Here is an 18774-nt window from a genome sequence, read left to right on the forward strand (position 1 = left end):
TATCATCAGGGTTGGAAGAGACCTCACAGATCATCAAGTCCAACCCTTTACCACAGAGCTCAAGGCCAGACCATGGCACCAAGTGCCATGTCCAATCTTGCCTTGAACAGCCCCAGGGACAGCGACTCCACCACCTCCCTGGGCAGCCCATTCCTGTGTCCAATGACTCTCTCAGTGAAGAACTTTCTCCTCACCTCCAGCCTAAATCTTTCCTGGCGTAGCTTGAGGCTGTGTCCTCTTGTTCTGGTGCTGGCCACCTGAGAGAAGAGAGCACCCTTCTCCTGGCCACAACCACCCTTCAGGTAGTTGTAGACAGCAAGAAGGTCTCCCCTGAGCCTCCTCTTCTCCAGGCTAACCAATCCCAGCTCCCTCAACCTCTCCTCATAGGGCTGTGCTCAAGGCCTCTCCCCAGCCTCGTTGCCCTTTTCTGGACACGCTCAAGCATCTCAATGTCCCTCCTAAACTGGGGGGCCCAGAACTGAACACAGTACTCAAGGTGTGGTCTCACCAGTGCAGAGTACAGGGGCAGAATGACCTCCCTGCTCCTGCTGACCACACCATTCCTGATGCAGGCCAGGATGCCACTGGCTCTCTTGGCCACCTGGGCACACTGCTGGCTCATGTTCATGTGGGTATCAATCAGCACCCCCAGATCCCTTTCTGTTTGGCTGCTCTCAGCCACTCCGACCCCAGCCTGTATCTCTGCATGGGGTTGTTGTGACCAAAGTGCAGCACCCAGCACTTGGAGCTATTGAACGCCATCCCCTTGGACTCTGCCCATCTTTCCAGGTGGTCAAGGTCCTGCTGCAGAGCCCTTCTGCCCTCCAACCCCGTCACATCTGCCCCCAGCTTAGTGTCATCTGCAAACTTGCTGATGACTGACTCCATGCCCTCATCCAGATCATCTATGAAGATGTTAAAGAGGATGGGGCCCAGCACTGATCCCTGAGGGACACCACTAGTGACTGGCCGCCAGCTGGATGTGGCCCAGGTCAGCAGCTCTCAGAGCTTTTTCATGTCTGACAAAACACCTCTCTTAGAGAGTATACACACCAGCACAAGAGTGCTGCGTCCTCCGCATGGCCTTACCTCTATCACTCAGAGTGCTCAGCCGTGGCCCTAAGCATCCAGCTATTGCCCCCCTTCCTTGGGCAACGTCCTCCAGTCCGTGTCACTGGCTGACATTATTTTTCAATACGAAAATGTCCACAGGGTGGTCGGCACATTTACCAACCCCGGCCCTCTTGAACACAGTCCTTCCCTGTTGGAGAAATTCTTGCTAGCAGAGGACACAAAATCATAAACATGATCAACCTGTGCTGGGAGTGTCCTTGAATCCATCCTAGGAGTTTAGATACCAGGCACAGGGTAGCACCCCCCACATGCAGCTGCAGGGGGTGGAGTGCAGCTGCAGGTGGGCAGAGGTTAGCCAGCCCCAGAGGCTGACCTGGGTAAAATGACTGTTGGGTCACCACTATGGTCAGATGGTCATTCTCTGTTTATTTCTGTGTTGCAGTGACTTCTATGCTTTCTTGCAAGAGGTATGCACAACTAACTGAGGTTAGGATTGGCACATGTGAATAGCTCTGGTTGGCCCAGGGTTGCAAGCATGGCATGGATAAGGTGATATACAATAACATTCTGAGGGGTCAGCCCCAGGGCTGGCTAACTCAGCCCCCTTGGGCTAGCTAACTCTGCCCACAGGCAGCCAGATCTCAACCACCTGCACCTGAATATGGGGGGTGCTATGCAGTGCCTGGTATCTTAAGCCCAAAATGGACTCAAGGACACTTCCCAGCACGGGCTGCTCATGTTTATCATTTCATGTCCTCTTAGCAAAAATCTCTCCACAACTATTTTCTTGGTGGGTGAAATCATTTATGGTAACTCTGGAGCTTGTCATTGCTGTCAGCAGAGCAGCTGGAATCTCGAGTGTGGATCCTTCTGCTGTGATGCCTTTCCTGTTCCCTATGGGAATGCTGGCTTCCAGATTCAGAAGCAGCTGGAGACACATTTCTGACACACACTTTCCTTCTGCCATGCGGTGCTGCCTTGCAGCTTTCTTTGTGCTGCTACTCATGTGTGCTCTCAGCTGAGTTAGCAGCTTTTTGCTGTTTAGAGTTTGGGGCTTTTCCCAGGGATTTCCCTTTCAGATTCCATCAGGATGCTCTGTGAGTGTTACCTGCCTGTGGCTGGGGGCTGCGGCACTGTGAGGCTTTGTCTCTGGGTGGAGTCAAGGTGTGGTGGTCCCAGAATCTGTGGCTTGCAGGTGGGGCTGGATTCATACACTGAATCATGGTGAGGTTTCTCATGCTTTGTGCCTTTACATTTACTGCATGTCCAATTGCTGGCATTGTGGTAGGCCTAAACAGGCCAAAATAGGCTTATACATGTCCTGGCTTGCCCAGACATGTACTTCTGCTCTCTCTCTATTGGGCACTGGCTGGAAAATGGGGGGCACAAGCCCCTAGAAGCGTTTACCATGAAACCTTGGATGTGAGCTCTGAGTGTATTGGGACTGCAGTAAACCACAGTGTTGTGTGTGAAGAAGTTCAGAGGAATTTGTCCTTGAGCCTTCTGATAAACAGCATTTGTGGGGCTGTGAGCAAAGCAGGAGGGAATTGGGAGGAATATGCAAATTGCAATGCTTAGGTGCACTAAAAATGCTTTTGCAGTAACTGCAATTAGGGAAGATTATGCATATTCAAATGGTTAGATGTGCCAAGGGATAAGGAAAATACTACTCATTATGCTGTACGCACTTCACACTTCTCACCCTAACTGAAAGTATCTGCTTTGTAACTTGGAGTCTGATACTCTCAATAAAGAGTCGGATCGCTCAGAAGCGTAGCTCACATTGAGCTGTCTCCCTGCTTTCCCGGTTCCCTTCTGCAAGTGACACCCAAATCCTCTCAAACTCTGGACCTCCCTGCTCTGCGACCAGGTTGGGCTCTTTTTTTCCTGCAGGACTTTTCGCCATTGGAGCTGTGCCATGGACCCCCCCCCCCCCCCCCCCTGCACCAATCTATGCCATTGGGACCCACGCGGCTGGACTGCTCACCCCTGCGCCACTAGACCTGCACTGTTGATTCAATGACGACCACATCATGCTGCGAGGTAAAGTCCATTGTTTCCAAAGAGGAAGAAAGATATGGCAGAGCAGAACGAAGGCAGAGGGGTGGGCATGATTCCCTCCAGCTGCGGCAGCATATAGCGTGATGATGCGGGCTGCAGAGGCTACCGGATGGATAAGGAGGTAGCTTTTTTTTCTTCTTACTCTTTTTACCAACAGTGACTTTTTAGCCTATGGGTATGCACTTGGAACCCCTTATACTTTGCTGGAGGAGAAAGCCAGACTTCTGTAGTCTGTTACAGGATGTGAAAGTCGTAAATGCTATTAAGAAATATAAAAGAGAGCGAGATTTGGTGGCTGTTGCCATCTGAAAGCTGCATAATGCTAACGACTCAGAGATTCTCCTGCCGAGTTCTATTTTCAACCAGCTAAAACCTGCCATGCCAGGCTCAGGCGTTCCTGTTTCTGTGGCTTCCACAGAAGCCACAGCACTTCCAGCACAATCTGAAATGTCATCTCCATCACCTCCTGATAGTTCTGTGCCATCCGCTGAAGGCCTGAACTCAGCCCCTGCCCTTCCGCCCCTAGCCCCCACCCTGCCCTCTACCAAGAACGTTCTGTGCCAAACTTGTGTAACAGCTTTAATTGCCTCGGAATCTGACGATCAAGATGACAGTCAGCCTTCAGAGGCCAACGATGAAACTGACTGCAAATGTGACCTTGCAGAACAATTATGCCACTACCCCCAGGAGTCAATGCCTTAATTGGCAGGGATGTCTTGGACCCACTGGGTATGATGCTCTCTACTGACACACAGGATTTTTATTAGCAGCCACTGCTCTGCAGTCTTTCCCCATTCCTCTCAAGTGGATAATTGATCAACCCATATAGGTAGAACAGTGACCGCTGACACAAGAAAGACTGCTTAAAGCTGAGGAGTTGGTACAGGAGCAATTACAGGCAGCACACATACGGCCATCTACTAGTCCATGGAATACTTCAGTCTTCGTAATCCCGAAGAAACCAGGAAAGTTCTGTCCTCTTCATAACTTGCAGGCAGTCAATGCCCAGATGCAAGACATGGGTGCATTACAACCAGGCCTAACTGTACCCTCGATGTTACCTGAGAACTGGAATTTGCTCATCATAGATTTAAAAGACTGCTTCTTTACAATCAAGTTGCATCCTAATGATTGCCAAAGATTTGCGTTTACGGTTCCCACAATAAACAGACAAGCTCCTGCTAAGAGATATGAGTGGACAGTTCTCCTGCAAGGGATGAAGAGTAGTCCAACTTTGTGTCAACTATTTGTAGATGGAGCCCTTTGCCCTTTGCAACGACTGTGGCCTAAAGCTCTAATATATCATTACATGAATGACATTTTGTTGGCTCAGAAAGAGCCTTTCTCCAAACAACAAGAGATTCAACTACAACAACAACTGGAACAGAAGGCATTAAAGGTTGCTCCAGAATAAGCACAAAAACAGGCTCCATGGAAATATCTGGGATGAGAAATTACTAATAGTGGAATTAAACCACAAAAGCTTCACTTCCACACCCAAATCAACTCCTTGAATGATGCTCAGAAGCTCATGGGAGATATACAGTGATTGTGACCACTCATTGAGTTCTCCAATGAAGGTTTAACACCTTTGTGCCCACCTCTAAAGAGAACTGGCATGACCAAATCCATCACTCTTTCACAGGAACAACAGCTACGGGGAACGTAGGGATGGGAGCTGGGAGACTGGATGGCTTAGACGAGAGATGAATCTGCTGCTCAGAATGCAAGCCACCACCCTCCCCCATCCCCCTCCCTCTCTCCCATCCTTTTTCTTTTGCTGTGGAGAGAAGTGTTCTGTTCTTGGAGAGACAGGCTGAACTTGTGACAGCTATTTCATGAATTGAAATCCTGATGCTGTTTCTGGTTTTGATTGTAATAGATCTTGAAGTTTGAGAGTTTCCTGGATAAGATGTTAAATGGTTATTAATTGTGCTAGAGTTTTTAGTATAATTTTAACAGCATCATGAGCCTTAGGTAACTGCAATAGAGTCTGTTTAGCACTTGGTAGGTATTTGTCGTGGAGGGGGTTTCTCTATTCCTCCTCTGTTAGGGGGAGGTGAGAAATTGATTTGAGGTGGTATTAATTTTTTATAAAATTATTTATTAAAATTAATATTTACAAATTTGTACCACCCCCAACCACTATGTAATTAGGTTTGTAGTGCAAGATTATGAAAACAGCTGGGATATATTTACAGGGATTTGATTACTAAATGGAAATATCAAATTATCAACTATAGACAGAGAGAAAGATTCCCTTAGGCTTAATGCCTCCTAACAACTGTACTGTTTGCCCAGCAGGGGCTGAAACTGTGTCTGCTCTTCAGACAGAGGTAACTTATATTACAAAGGAATTAAAGCTTGCTTAGGTGTGTTGCTCTTAAGTATTATTGATCACCCTCCCGGGATTGTGTCACAGTGTGTGCCCAGTATTTGGGTCTTGGTGAGGCTGGAATCTGTCCCGTCTTGCAGGTGATGATAAGTGTTCCCAGTCTCTGGGGTAAACAGGATTTCTCTAACCTCTCTCCTGCCATGAAGTGGTCTCTGCCTCGATGCTGCTGCTTCTGGATGCCGTGTCCAGGATTGATCAGCTGTCAGGATTTCCAAGTGCAGAAGGATTTGTCATCTGTACAGCTAGCAGGCTGTGTTTGTAGGTTTGCAGACTATCTGGAAAGGGTCTGCTGAGCCTAGAATTTTCCAGGCTTACAGGACAGCTGGCAAGCAGTGTGCCGGGCTGCAGGGAGGCTTGAGCTCCGTAGCTAAATGCAGGACAGCAAGCCAGTATGTATGGCTGCTCTAGGCTTAGGCAGGGGGCTCTCGGCTCCCCATAGATGTATGAAGTGAAGGCGTGGAGGCGCTCTGCTTCTCAAAGGGTTTGCAGACAGCTTGACTGCACCTTGAGTGCAATGGAAGAGGGCTAAGCCTCAGTAATGTGTTCAAGTGAGTAAAGGCCTGACTCTGTCTAGGCCATGCAAGCAGGTCTGTGCTGCTATGTGGATCAGAGAGCTGAGCTTGATCCTCTAAGTCTGAACCTCTGAACGCTCTGAATGCTCTGAACACGTGATGCTCCTTTGCACCTCTCTTTATAGACTCTGAGCCTAGATTCATGGCTCATTTGGCCATCTAAAGTGACCAATCAGGCTGGCAGTAAGCCCAAACCTTACCTTAATAGGCAGTAGATATTTGCCTGGACCCTCCCAATAGGGGATTACCTGGGCGGACCCCAGGGGTACACGGACTGGGTGTGTGTGTGTTACACAACCTGTTTAGTGCCATAGGTCCTGGCAGAAGAACATGTTCAGTCATGTAGAGGCATAGAGAGGCCTCAGTTTTGGGGCTACTGCCCCTCCACCACAGTATTATAATGGAACACTATGGTAAGAAATTCCTTTGTAAATGTCTAGGTTACTGCTTATTTCTTCTGTGCTGACACTAAGGATATCATGGTGTCATGTTGCTTGAGTTTGCTTTGCTTTTTCTTGTGTTTCCTTCATTTGCTAGATTTTTAAGTTGACATAATATAATTAAGGATAAGAGTTTGTAATGTAACAATTGTAGGATTTTAGGACACAAGGATATTGTAGAATATTTTTAAGGATTCTTTCTGTATATTTAGATAGCACTAGGGTTATGTGTAACTCACAAAACAAATGGGGGGAGAATAGAGAATAAAGGAAGGATAGGATTAGGAGGGGAGAGGAGAAAGAAATTTTTTCTGTATCATAGTATCAAAGTATCATCCACGTTGGAAGAGACCTCCAAAATCATCCAGGCCAACCTAGCACCCAGCCCTAGCCAGTCAACCAGACCATGGCACCAAGTGCCTCATCCAGGCTTTGCTTGAACACTTCCAGGGACAGTGCCTCCACCACCTCCCTGGGCAGCCCATTCCAATGCCAATCACTCTCTCTGTGAAGAACTTCCTCCTAACATCCAGCCTGTACCTACCCCGGCACAACTTCAGACTGTGTCCCCTTGTTCTATTGCTGGTTGCCTGGGAGAAGAGGCCACCCCCCACCTGGCTACAATGTCCCTTCAGGTAGTTGTAGACAGTAATAAGATCACCCCTAAGCCTCCTCTTCTCCAGGCTAAACAACCCCAGCTCCCTCAGCCTCTCCTCATAGGGTTTGTGTTCCAGGCCCTTCACCAGCATTGTTGCCCTTCTCTGGGCACCTTCCAGCACCTCAACATCTCTCTTGAATTGAGGGGCCCAGAACTGGACACAGCACTCAAGGTGTGGCCTGACCAGTGCTGAGTACAGGGGAAGAAGAACCTCCCTTGTCCTGCTGGCCACACTGCTCCTGATGCAGGCCAGGATGCCATTGGCTCTCTTGCCCACCTGGGCACACTGCTGCCTCATCTTCAGCTTACTATCTACCAGTACCCCCAGGTCCCTTTCCTCCTGGCTGCTCTCCAGCCACTCAGTCCCCAGCCTATAGTGCTGCTTGGGGTTGTTGTGGCCAAAGTGTAGAATCCTGCACTTGGCCTTGTTAAATCTCATCCCATTGGCCTCTCTCCACCCAGCCAGCCTGTCCAGGTCCCTCTGCAGGGCTCTCCTAACTTCCAACAGATCAACACCTGCTCCCAGCTTGGTGTCATCTGCAAACTTGCTGATGCTGGACTCAATCCCCTTGTCCAGATCTTCAATAAAGATATTGAACAGGACTGGGCCCAGCACTGATCCCTGGGGAACACCACCAGTGCCAGCTGCCAACTGGATGTGACACCATTCACCACCACTCTCTGAGCTCTGCCATCCAGCCAGTTCTTGATCCAGCACAGAGTGAATCTGTCCAAACCATGAGCTGCCAGCTTGGCTAGGAGCTTCTTGTGGCAGACAGTGTCAAAGGCTTTGCTGAAGTCCAAGTAGACTCCATCCACAGCCTGCCCCACATTCACCAGGCAGGAACCTGATCATAAAAGGAGATCAGGTTGGTGAGGCAGGACCTGCCCTTCCTAAACCCATGTTGGCTGGGCCTGATCCCTTGGCCATCCTGTAAGTGCTTTGTGATGGCACCCAAGATGACCTGTTCCATGACCTTGCCTGGCACTGAGGTCAGGCTCACAGGTCTGTAGTTTTCTGGCTCCTCCTTACGCACCTTCTTGTGAATAGGTATCACATTGGCAGCTTCCAGTCTTCAGGGACCTCTCCAGTGGGCCAGAACTGCTGATAAATGATGGAGAGTGGCTTGGCCAGCTCAGCTGCCAGCTCTCTCAGCACCCTAGGGTGGATCCCATCCGGTCCCATGGACTAGTGATGATCCAAATGACGCAGCAGGTCCCTTACTGCTTCCTCATGGATTAGAGGGGGACTGTACTGGTCCCTGACTCCATTCACCACTTCAGGAGTCCAGCTGTCCTGGAGACAACCTGTCCCACTAGTGAAGATTGAGGCAAAGAAGGTGTTAAGCACCTCTGCCTTTTCCTCATCCTTTGTCACTCTGTTCCCCTCTCTATCTAACAAGGACTGGAGGTTGTCCTTGGCCCTTCTCTGCCATTCAGATATTTAAAGAAACACTTTTTATTTTCCTTGACAGCCGTGGCCAGCCTGAGCTCCAAGTGGGCTTTTGCCTCTCCAGTTTTAACTCTACAAGACCTAACAACTTCCTTGAACTTTTCCTGGGACACCTCCCCTCTTTTCCAAAGGTGATACACTCTCTTTTTAACCTTTAATCACTTCAGCAGCTCCCTGCCCATCCAGTTTGGCTGCCTCCCTCGTCGGCTCATCTTCCGGCTCAATGGCACTGCCTGCTCCTGTGCCTTCAGGAGTTCTCCAACCTTCCAGGACCCCTTTGTTTTCAAGGGCTTTTTCCCAAGGAACTTTCTGAATTAGTTCCTTAAATAGGCAGACAAGGTCCATGGATGTGTTAGCCTAAGTAATGAGTATGTTTGTATTTGGTTTTGTGTTTGTTTGCATGCTTGTCCATTTGTGTTCACAGGCTTTCAATGGAGAGCAGCTTGTTTTAACCAGTCTGTTTCCTTAAAGTGAGCAGAAGTGTTGCTCAGACAGCAGAATTGTGGCAAAATCTTGAAAGGAGCACTGAAATTATGATTGTGTGTGTATGGATGATAAGGTTTTGATCATGGTTAACGAATTTGGGTATTTTCATGAGTTTTCAGTGATTCTGGTTTAATGAATGGATAACAGCAAAATAGAGATTCAGCTTAGCACCTATTGTAAGGGCCAAAACCCACGTCACTGGCACAGGTGGCAATGTGCTTGTTATCTTTTTGCAAGGGCCCTGCAAAAAGAGGAGAAACTGCCTTAATTTTTTAAAAGCAGGTAAAGGATTGTGGGGAAAAGGCCTAATAGAACAGTCTGAAAGCAACATCTGGGGCATATCTTTGTATCATATTTAGAAATTGGTAGTTCTTAAGCACAATAGACAGATGCAGCTCATGGCTAAGAAGGGTGATGAAAACATCAAGATTTCTGAGAACTACAGAGTGAATCCAGAACTGTGGGAGTCTGAGGAAGAATAATGAACAACAGATACATCTGCCAATCTACAACATCAACTGCTACACAGAACCAGAGAAGATGTGGCACACCTGCACTCTCCTGTGACTGTGAAGCTCATCTGGACTCTTGGTCTTTTGAACAAAATGACTTCCTATGGCTTGCAGAAAAAGCTTTTAGCATTGTTAACTAAGCCTGGCAATCCTGACTTTTGTCTAAGTCTACTATCAACTACTGCACTGTTAGATGGCTGGCTTGGATCTTTACCCCTTGGTGCCTATGGAGCAATTGACATGATGTATGCAGAAAGAAAAACTGGCTCGTTGTAGAATTAACAGGACCCCAAAAGCATTACCCCCTGATGTGTTTTAATTTGTGGAGATAGAGCCTGGCAAGGTATTCCCAGGAAGGCCTATGGTGGTCCCTGTTACTTAGGTAAGCTTAGTTTATCTGCACCTCATCAGAGGGACTGGTTAAACATCCCAAAGCCTTAAAAAATAGAGTAGAACTAAACACTCCTTTCACCACCTCAAGAGTGACAGTAAAGATGATGTAGAACTATGGTCCTCTGCAGCACAAGTATTTGCCTCATCTATTGCACCAGGAGTAGCAGCTGCACAGGCTGTAAGGCAGCTAGAGAAACTAGCCTGTTGGTCAATCAAACAAGCTAATGTTACCACTGATATCCTGAATCAGTTATTATATGATCAGAGTAGTCTTAAGCACAATTTGCTTCAAAATAGAGCTGCTATTGAGTTTCTTTTGCTTGCTCAGGGGCATGGCTGTGAGGACTTGGAAGGAATGTGTTGCTTTAACTTGTCAGATCATAGTGAGTCAATTCACAAGAAGTTGGCATGGTTAAAGGAACATACTCCAGAAAGTGTAAGGGATGACAATCCATTTGGTGGATGGTTAAGATCTCTGTTTGGAAATTTATCACCTCGGTTGATAGGCTTAATGGAGGAGGCCCTGAGGATATTTGGGTATGTTGGTTTTGGTGTCAGTGGTATTGGGAAGAGCTTTTGCTTGCATTATGAAAGGAGTTCATGAAGTGACATCCAAGGTCTGGATTGCACAAAAAGGAAAAGGGGGAATTTGTTGGGCACTGGCTGGAAAATGGGGGGCACAAGCCCCTAGAAGCATGTACCATCAAGCCTTGGATGTGAGCTCTGAGTATTGAAGCACAGTAAAACCACAGTGCTGTGTGTGAAGAAGCTCAGAGGAATTTGTCCTTGAGCCATCTGATAAACAGCATCTGTGGGGCTGTGAGCAAAGCAGGAGGGAATTGGGAGGAATATGGAAATTCCAATGCTTAGGTGCACTAAAAATGCTTTTGCAGTAACAGCAAGTAGGGAAGATTATGCATATTCAAATGGTTAGATGCACCTAAATGCTAAGGAAAAGCATCACTTGTATGCTGTGTGTGGTTCACACTTCTCACCCTAACTGAAAATATCTGCTTTGTCACTTGGAGCCTGATGCTCTCAATAAGGAATGGGAGCTTGGATAGCTTAGCTCATATTGGGCCATCTCCAGTTCCTGTCCTCCTCTGTGCTCGGACCTGTGACTGGCAGGATGGAAATGTCTCTGCCAGCACGAACAGTGCCTGGGGACCAGGGGCTCTCGTGGCCCTGCAGCTTGAACCTGAGCCTGCTGTCCCCTCTTGTGTCCTTTTTCCACCACCATGTCATTGTGCTCTGCTGCTCCCAGGCAGCTCAGGCAGGCACCCACCCCCACCCCGCAGGCAGACAGCAGCAGCTCTGGGACAATCTTCAAAGCCTTTTAATCAGAACCAGTGTGGAGGCATCAGAGAGGGGAAGGAAAAGCAGAAGCATTGTCCTGCTGCTTCTGCTGCTTCTGGCAGTAGCAACTGGTTCCTGGTGCCTGTGTCTCACCCAGATGCACAGAGCTCTCCCGCTTCAGATCTCTCTTAGCCTCATGGTAGGGATGGGCTCTGCTGGCTGAGGGCTCAGGGAGCTGTGCTGTCGCCCCCATGTGTCCTCAGGGGGATGTGCAGCAGGCAGCTCTTCAGCATCATCATAGCCTGTGCTCTGCAGGGACAGGACCCAGGCATCTGCCCCAGCTCCAGGGCCCTCAGCACTGCTCTGTGAGCACAGGTTTGCCCCTGCAAGCAGCAAGACAGCAACTGGACATTAGCCAAAGTAGTGTCTCTCTTGTGGGCATCAAATTTTGCCCTTTGTCTTTGCAGTTCTAAGACTTTCAGCTCCCTCTCCCACATCCAGATCTCAATGAGGAACCTGGAACCTCTTTCCCCATGGGCTCTCAGCCTGGCAACGATTCCCCCTGGAACCAGGGGTGGCTCCCCAGGAACCAGCAGCAATCTCTTCCCCTCTCACCTCCAGACGCATCTCTGGGCCGTGCTCCTTCCTCTGGTTCCTTGGGCATTTCCCTGTCTCCCTGTCTAAACACAGGCTCCTGCCCAGGGTTAGCAATGTCCCTGGCATCATCATAGCCATCCAGTGGGTCACCTCCAGCCAGCACAGAGACATCTGGAATGAGAGAGGTGCTGGTATCAGGTGGAAGACAGATCCTGCTGAGCAGGGGACAGGAGGAAGTGCAGAGATTTGGGGCTCAGGCATTGGTGTCGGCAGCACCAGAAGGCAGCCCTGCCCATGTCCTGCCCAGCTCCTGTGATGACACTCAGGGACACCACTGCTCTTCACCTGCCTGCAGGGAGCAGACACAAAACCCCTCTCTGCCCCCCGTTACCTGCTGTTGACTCCAGGCCATCCTCCTCCTCCTCTCTGTCACCAGGCTTGGGCTGCAGCTTGGCCAAAGACCCCTCTGAATAGGAGCCTGTAGAGAGATGCAGGAGGTGTCATGGGAGAGCTCTCTGCTGGCCTGGCTTGTGGTCAGTGCTGCTGGGGATGTGGGAGCCACTGAGCCAGGGCTGAGTGAGGAGAAAGGCTCAGGGCTCACCCTGATGCCCCAAGACAACTCCAATCTCAGAGGGGCCCCACAGCTACCCTGAGACAGCCTCTTGCCTCAGCCCTCAGGTGTCACCCAGGCTGCAGGGACAGGCAGAGAGAGGTTGTCCCTGGTTAGGACAGGCAGAAGTGGTGAGGAGGAAGCTTCTTTTCCAGGCACAGCTTCTGCCTCCTCTTCCCACTGACCTCACAGTCCTTGCACTGCAGGCACCATGGGCCAGGGGCATAGAGGAGTCATCTGTAAGTGGAGGGGTGAGGGCAAAGAGCCCTGGAGATGTGTCCCCCAGGATGGACACAGACCCACCTGAGTCACTGAACCTCTCCTGCTTCTCCCACGCTGTGCTGTAGCCAATCTCCTCATACACAGCCTCAGGGAAGGGCTCCCAAGGGGCCTGGGCAGCTGGGGACAGAGCCAGGGTTAGCAGAGGAACAGGCAGACAGGCTCAGGACCCCACTCTGCTCCTCCAGCTCTGTTGCCCTGGCACAGCCCAGGGCTGCCCTCACAGCAGAGCACTGCTGGAGAGTTCTGCCACCACTGGCACTTCCTCAGTGCTGGCAGTGTCCCCAAGGAGGTGACCTGAGGCAGCAACAGCCTTGCACATTCCCCCCAGGCACAGCCCTTGTGCCACTCTGGCTCCTGAGTTAGGTCCCTGGTGCTGGGGCAAGCTCCCACCTGTTCTCTGCCCCTGCTGCTGCTCCCTCTCTGCTCCAGGGATCTGCACAAGCACCTGGGCAGCCAGCAGCACACACTCTGGTCACTGTTCTGCCCTTGCCACTCAGTGCCACACCAGAGCACCCTTGGCCTTTCAGGAGGCATCTTGCCCTGGCACCACGGGGGAAGCACCAACCTCTGTGCCCAGCCCTGGCACTTTGCACTTGTCCAGCCAGGAGGGCCAGGAGCAGGCAGAGAAGGGCTCCCAGGAGGATGCAGATGATGACAGGCACTGAGACACTGCTGCTGCTGGTCCAACGGCCCCCAGGGGCACCTGCATGGGCAGCAGCAGAGCAAGGGCAGCAGCAGGCCAAGGACAATGTGTGGCCAGCACACCCCAGTGCTTAACCCACTACACTGTGTGCAGACAACTGCAGGGGTGAGCAAAGGGAAAGCTCTCACCCTAGAGGGGAAAAGACAGCCCTGTGCAGCCCCACACCACTGCCCCAATGCCATCTATGGAGATTTCACCCCCCAGAAAGGAGCCAATTCCCTCCAGCTGTGGGTCAGAGCCTGGCCCTGGGCAGATGCAGCCCTGGCAGGGAGGAGAGGTTACCTGCTCGGGGGGTTGGTGCTTCTGTGCTGGGTGCATCTGCAGGGGAGGAGAAGGAGAGCTGGCCTGAGAGGGTGCTTGTGCAGGGAGCAGGGAGCCTCCTCTCTGACACACTGTGCAGGTGGGAACAGCCCTGACACATGCCAACAGAACTGCCTCTCCTGTGGGGCTGCTCAGGGTGCCCAGCACACAGCCCAAGGCCCTGCTCCAGGTTGTGCTCAGATGGCACAGGCAGTGCAGGAACTGCCAGGGGGCTGCAGGGCTCTGCTCACAGAGGCTGGAGAACATCCAGCCAGACAGCAGCTGCTGCCCACTTGGCGCCAGGCTGCCATGGCCTTGGTCTCTCTGGGGCCATGAAGGCACCCAATGGGGAAAATGCTTTCCCAGCTCCTTGCCCCTAGCCCAGAGAGGGCTCCCTGCCCCTCACTCACCTGAGCAGCTCACAGCAGCATCCTCCTTGTGCCGGCAGACACCGCTGTCCCCAGGCCGGGCCCAGCACTCCTGCAGAGATGGCTCTGTGCCCTGGCACTCCACCTGCTCCAGCCAGATGGGGCCTGTCCTCTCCCCAAAGGCAGCCTCCCCCGGGGCAGACAGCACAGGCCCACAGCCCAGCTGCCTGCATGCCACCTGGGCATCCTGCCTGTCCCAGGAGTCGTCGCACACCGTGCCCCAGGAGCCGTGCAGCCAGACCTCCACTCTGCCTGAGCACCTGTGCTGCCCTCCCACGGCACGAATCTTCTCCCTGGCTGGAGAAGGCAGAGCCCTGCCAGGGCAGCAGGAGAGCAGGCAGAGCCCTGCCGGCTGAGATGGGTGTGCAGAGGGGCAGCTACCTGTGCAGTTCCTGGAGCCTGGGCATGGGCCTGGCAGGTGTGGGGTCACCTCTGTCCGTGTTGCTGCAGAAGGAAATGCTGCAGTGAAAGGGCTGCTGGACCGGCGTGGCGCAGCAGAGAGTGGGGCTGAGCTCGGCTCCTGACTCCCCCTGGGCTCTCCTTAATAGCAGTAACTAAATATGTGTCACTTAAAGGGGACACACAGCAGTGTGGGAGCCCTGATTCCCAGAGCAGTGAGTGTGTGCTCATGGCTTTTATTCTCTCATGAAGCCTTGTCTCACCCAGGTGGGGGTCGGGATGGAGGATTCCAGCTGGGACCTGCTTGGGAAGGTGTTGGGCTCTAAGAGCTGCAGTCCCACCTTTGCTACCAGCAGGAGAAGAGTATGGCACATCAAGGGCCTCTCTTGGGCCTGCCTTTGTGCTTTTATGTACCCAGTTGGGAGCAGGATCTGAGGGCATGGCGGTGCCCATCTAGCTCAGAATTACCATGGCAGATTGTGATGGTTTAGGCTCTTACCCGCCCCCCCCCCCCCACTTTTGAATTTGACCCAGCTAACTCAGACGGACCCTGGGAATATAGATGAAGCAATTTATTTACAGCTAGCAGAATTTACAAGCAGCTATTTACAATATATACAGTTATATACTATTATATACAGAAATATACAAAGGATAAACAATACAAAAGCACAACTGCCCTCCCAGAAACCGAGGTCCCCAGGAGGGGCTTCCAAACCACCCCAACACCTCCCCCGGCCCTCTCAACCTTACCCCAGTTCTCAGGAAGAAGAGAGGTGCAGCCAGGAGGTTAGGGAGCAGGGTTAGAAAGCAGTGATGTTAGAAAGATGTGTCTCGGTCTAAGGCAAAAGCAAGAGTGAAGAACAAAATGGAGAAAAAGTCTTTCTTCTTCCCAGAGTTCTCAGCGTGACTGTGAGAGAAGTTGACATCAGTTGTTTTCATTTCACTGCCTGTTATCTAGTTCTTTTACCAAAACATTCCAGCTTGCTTCTAACTAGCACAATCCACCCCTTGTCTACTTTGCTCAGAGTATCGCTGAGAATTATCCAATCTAATCTAAATCAATATTTACACTAAAATAATATATACAAGTTCAGTTCACACTTCAATCAGATGTAGGTGATTCAAAAGCTCAGAACAGGGACTCCCAGGTGATGTTGGGTTCGTGCTCATGTACTGTAGATTCTATCGTAGATTCTCTCAGTGTTGGGCGCCGATGGTACCTAGAACAGAAAACTCCTAACAACTTGAATTTAAATTCTCTCAGCTAAGGTAAAATTTCTCTGTGGCACACACTGGATTTCACCATTCTCCTGCATTACCCAGTAGGTATGACCAGGACCTTCAGCAGATACCACCCCTCGGACAGGTTTCCCTTCGCCCGAAGGAGAAAATACCCAAACAGTTTTCCCTAACAGATTCTTCTCACGTACAACAGGAACTTTATCACCGTCTACTGTTTGGACCAAATCTGGTTGTGCAGGTCCTGCTCTGTTTACTGAACCTCTACTATTTACCAACCAGGTAGCTTGTGCTAAATGTTTGTCCCAGTTTTTCAGAGTTCCACCCCCCATGGCTTTTAGGGTGGTTTTCAGCAAACCATTGTAGCGTGCAATCTTCCCTGAAGCTGGTGCATAGTAGGGTATGTGATAGATCCATTCAATACCATGCTCTTTGGCCCAGTTTTTCACAAGATTGTTCTTGAAATGAGTGCCATTGTCTGACTCGATTCTCTCTGGAGTTCCATGTCTCCACATGATTTGTCTCTCCAAGCCAAGAATGGTGTTACGTGCAGTAGCATGTGGAACTGGATAGGTTTCCAACCATCCAGTGCTGGCTTCTACCATCGTTAGCACATACTGCTTGCCAGAACGAGATCGAGGTAAAGTGATGTAGTCAATCTGCCAGGCTTCACCATACTTGTACTTTGACCATCTCTCACCATACCATAAGGGCTTGATTCGCTTAGCCTGCTTAATAGCAGCACAAATGTCACAGTCAGTCATAGGTGACTTGGGTGATAGCGTCCATGGACAAGTCAATCGACCTATGGCGAGCCCATCGGTATGTTGCATCTCTGCCTTGATGTCCAGAGGAGTCATGGGCCCACCGAGCTAAGAACAGCTCACCTCGGTGTTTCCAATCAAGGTCAATGTCAAGTTCAGAGTTGGTATCAACTTGAGCAATCTTAGCAGCTTGGTCTGCCTTCTGGTTGTGGTGATGTTCCTCAGTAGCTCTGCTCTTAGGCGTGTGTGCGTCTACGTGCCGCACCTTCACTGGAGTTCTCTCCAGCCGTGCATCAATGTCCTGCCATAGATCAGCACACCAAATGGGCTTTCCTTTCCTCTGCCAACCATTCTTCTTCCAGCCCTTTAGCCAACCCCATAGAGCATTGGCTACCATCCACGAGTCGGTGTAGAGGTAAAGGATAGGCCAATTCTCACATTCAGCCACATCAAGAGCAAGTTGAACAGCTTTTACCTCAGCGAACTGACTGGATTCTCCTTCTCCATCTTTCGCTTCGGTAACTCTCCTGGTTGGACTCCAAACTGCTGACTCCATCTTCGCTTGTTCCCAACAAGACGACAGGAACCATCTGTGAACAAAGCATAGTTCTTTTCCTGATCAGAGAGATCACCATAGGGAGGAGCTTCCTCAGCATGAGTTATTTTCTCCTCTGGAGGTTTGGAACAGTCTGTGCCTTCCGGCCAGTTGGTGATCACCTCCACCAGACCAGGTCGGTCAAGATTACCCATTCGTGCTCGTTGGGTTATCAAAGCCATCCATTTAGACCAGGTTGCATCTGTGGCATGATGCGGTGATGAACCTTTGCCTTTGAACATCCAGTTTAGAACTGGCAGTCTAGGAGCTAAAAGCAATTGTGACTCAGTTCCAATCACTTCAGAAGCTGCTTTCACTCCCTCATAGGCTGCTAGAACCTCTTTCTCAGTTGCAGTGTAATTTGTCTCTGAACCTCTGTAGCAACGTCCCCAGAAACCAAGTGGACGACCACGTGTCTCATTTGGAGCTCTCTGCCAAAGACTCCAAGTTGAACCATTGTCACTGGCAGCCGTGTACAGAATGTTCTTAATGTCCGGACCAGATCGCACAGGTCCCAAGCCCACTGCATGGACTATTTCTCATTTGATTTGATCAAAGGCTGCTTGTTGTTCAGGTCCCCACTTGAAATTGTTTCTCTTACGAGTCACATCGTGCAGAGGTTTGACAATCTGACTGAAACCAGGAATGTGTAGTCTCCAAAATCCCACCACACCAAGAAAAGAAAGTGTGTCCTTCTTACTGGTGGGAACTGCCATGGTAGAGACTTTGTTAATCACATCCTGAGGAATGTAACGGCGACCATCCTGCCACCACACTCCCAGAAACTGAATTTCTTTGGCAGGTCCTTTGACCTTGTCTCTCTTCATGGCAAAACCTGCTTGCAACAGAATGTCAATGATTTTGTTACCTTTCTCGAAGACTTCCTCAGCAGTTTGGCCCCACACAATGATGTCGTCGATGAACTGGATGTGCTCTGGAGCTTTACCTTTCTCCAGTGCATTGTAGATGACTGAGTGACAGATGGTTGAGCTGTGTTTCCACCCCTGAGGCAAACGGTTGAACTGGTACTGGATTCCTCTCCAGGTGAATGCAAACTGAGGCCTGCACTCCTTTGCTATGGGAATAGAGAAGAAAGCATTAGCAATGTCTATGGTTGCATACCATTTAGCCTCATTCGATTCCAGCTCATACTGGAGCTCCAGCATGTCCGGCACAGCTGCGCTCATGGGCGGAGTCACCTCGTTGAGGGCATGAAAATCTACTGTGAGTCTCCAATCGCCATTGAGTTTGCGCACAGGCCAGATGGGACTGTTGAAAGGTGAATGAGCTTTCTCGATGACAGCCTGACTCTCCAGTTGACGAATCAGCTGATGAATGGGCAAGAAAGAGTCATGGTTGCCATTTCAGAAACTTGGTGGGATGACAGGCATGACTGGACTGCTATACTGGGTGGATATAACCTCTTCAGGAGAAATAGGCCAGGGAGAAGAGGAGGAGGGGGGCCCCTGTATATTAGGGATTCACTCCATGCCACTGAGCTTGAGGTGAGGGAC

General features: G+C 50.4%; 1 protein-coding gene and 1 long non-coding RNA gene across 2 annotated transcripts in view; one reads left to right on the forward strand and one right to left on the reverse strand.

Moving 5' to 3' along the window:
* Positions 1-18774, forward strand: part of LOC135192796 (deleted in malignant brain tumors 1 protein-like) — a 157323-nt gene that overhangs the window by 101385 nt on the left and 37164 nt on the right.
* Positions 12021-13499, reverse strand: LOC135192808 (uncharacterized). The gene is made up of 4 exons (XR_010309034.1): positions 13395-13499; positions 12851-12946; positions 12329-12415; positions 12021-12108 (listed from the first exon to the last, which is right to left on the reverse strand). It is a non-coding gene; the product is annotated as an uncharacterized LOC135192808 (long non-coding RNA).

Source organism: Pogoniulus pusillus, chromosome 44 (genome assembly GCF_015220805.1).
Source record: "Pogoniulus pusillus isolate bPogPus1 chromosome 44, bPogPus1.pri, whole genome shotgun sequence".
In the NCBI taxonomy this organism is placed as follows: Eukaryota; Metazoa; Chordata; class Aves; order Piciformes; family Lybiidae; genus Pogoniulus; species Pogoniulus pusillus.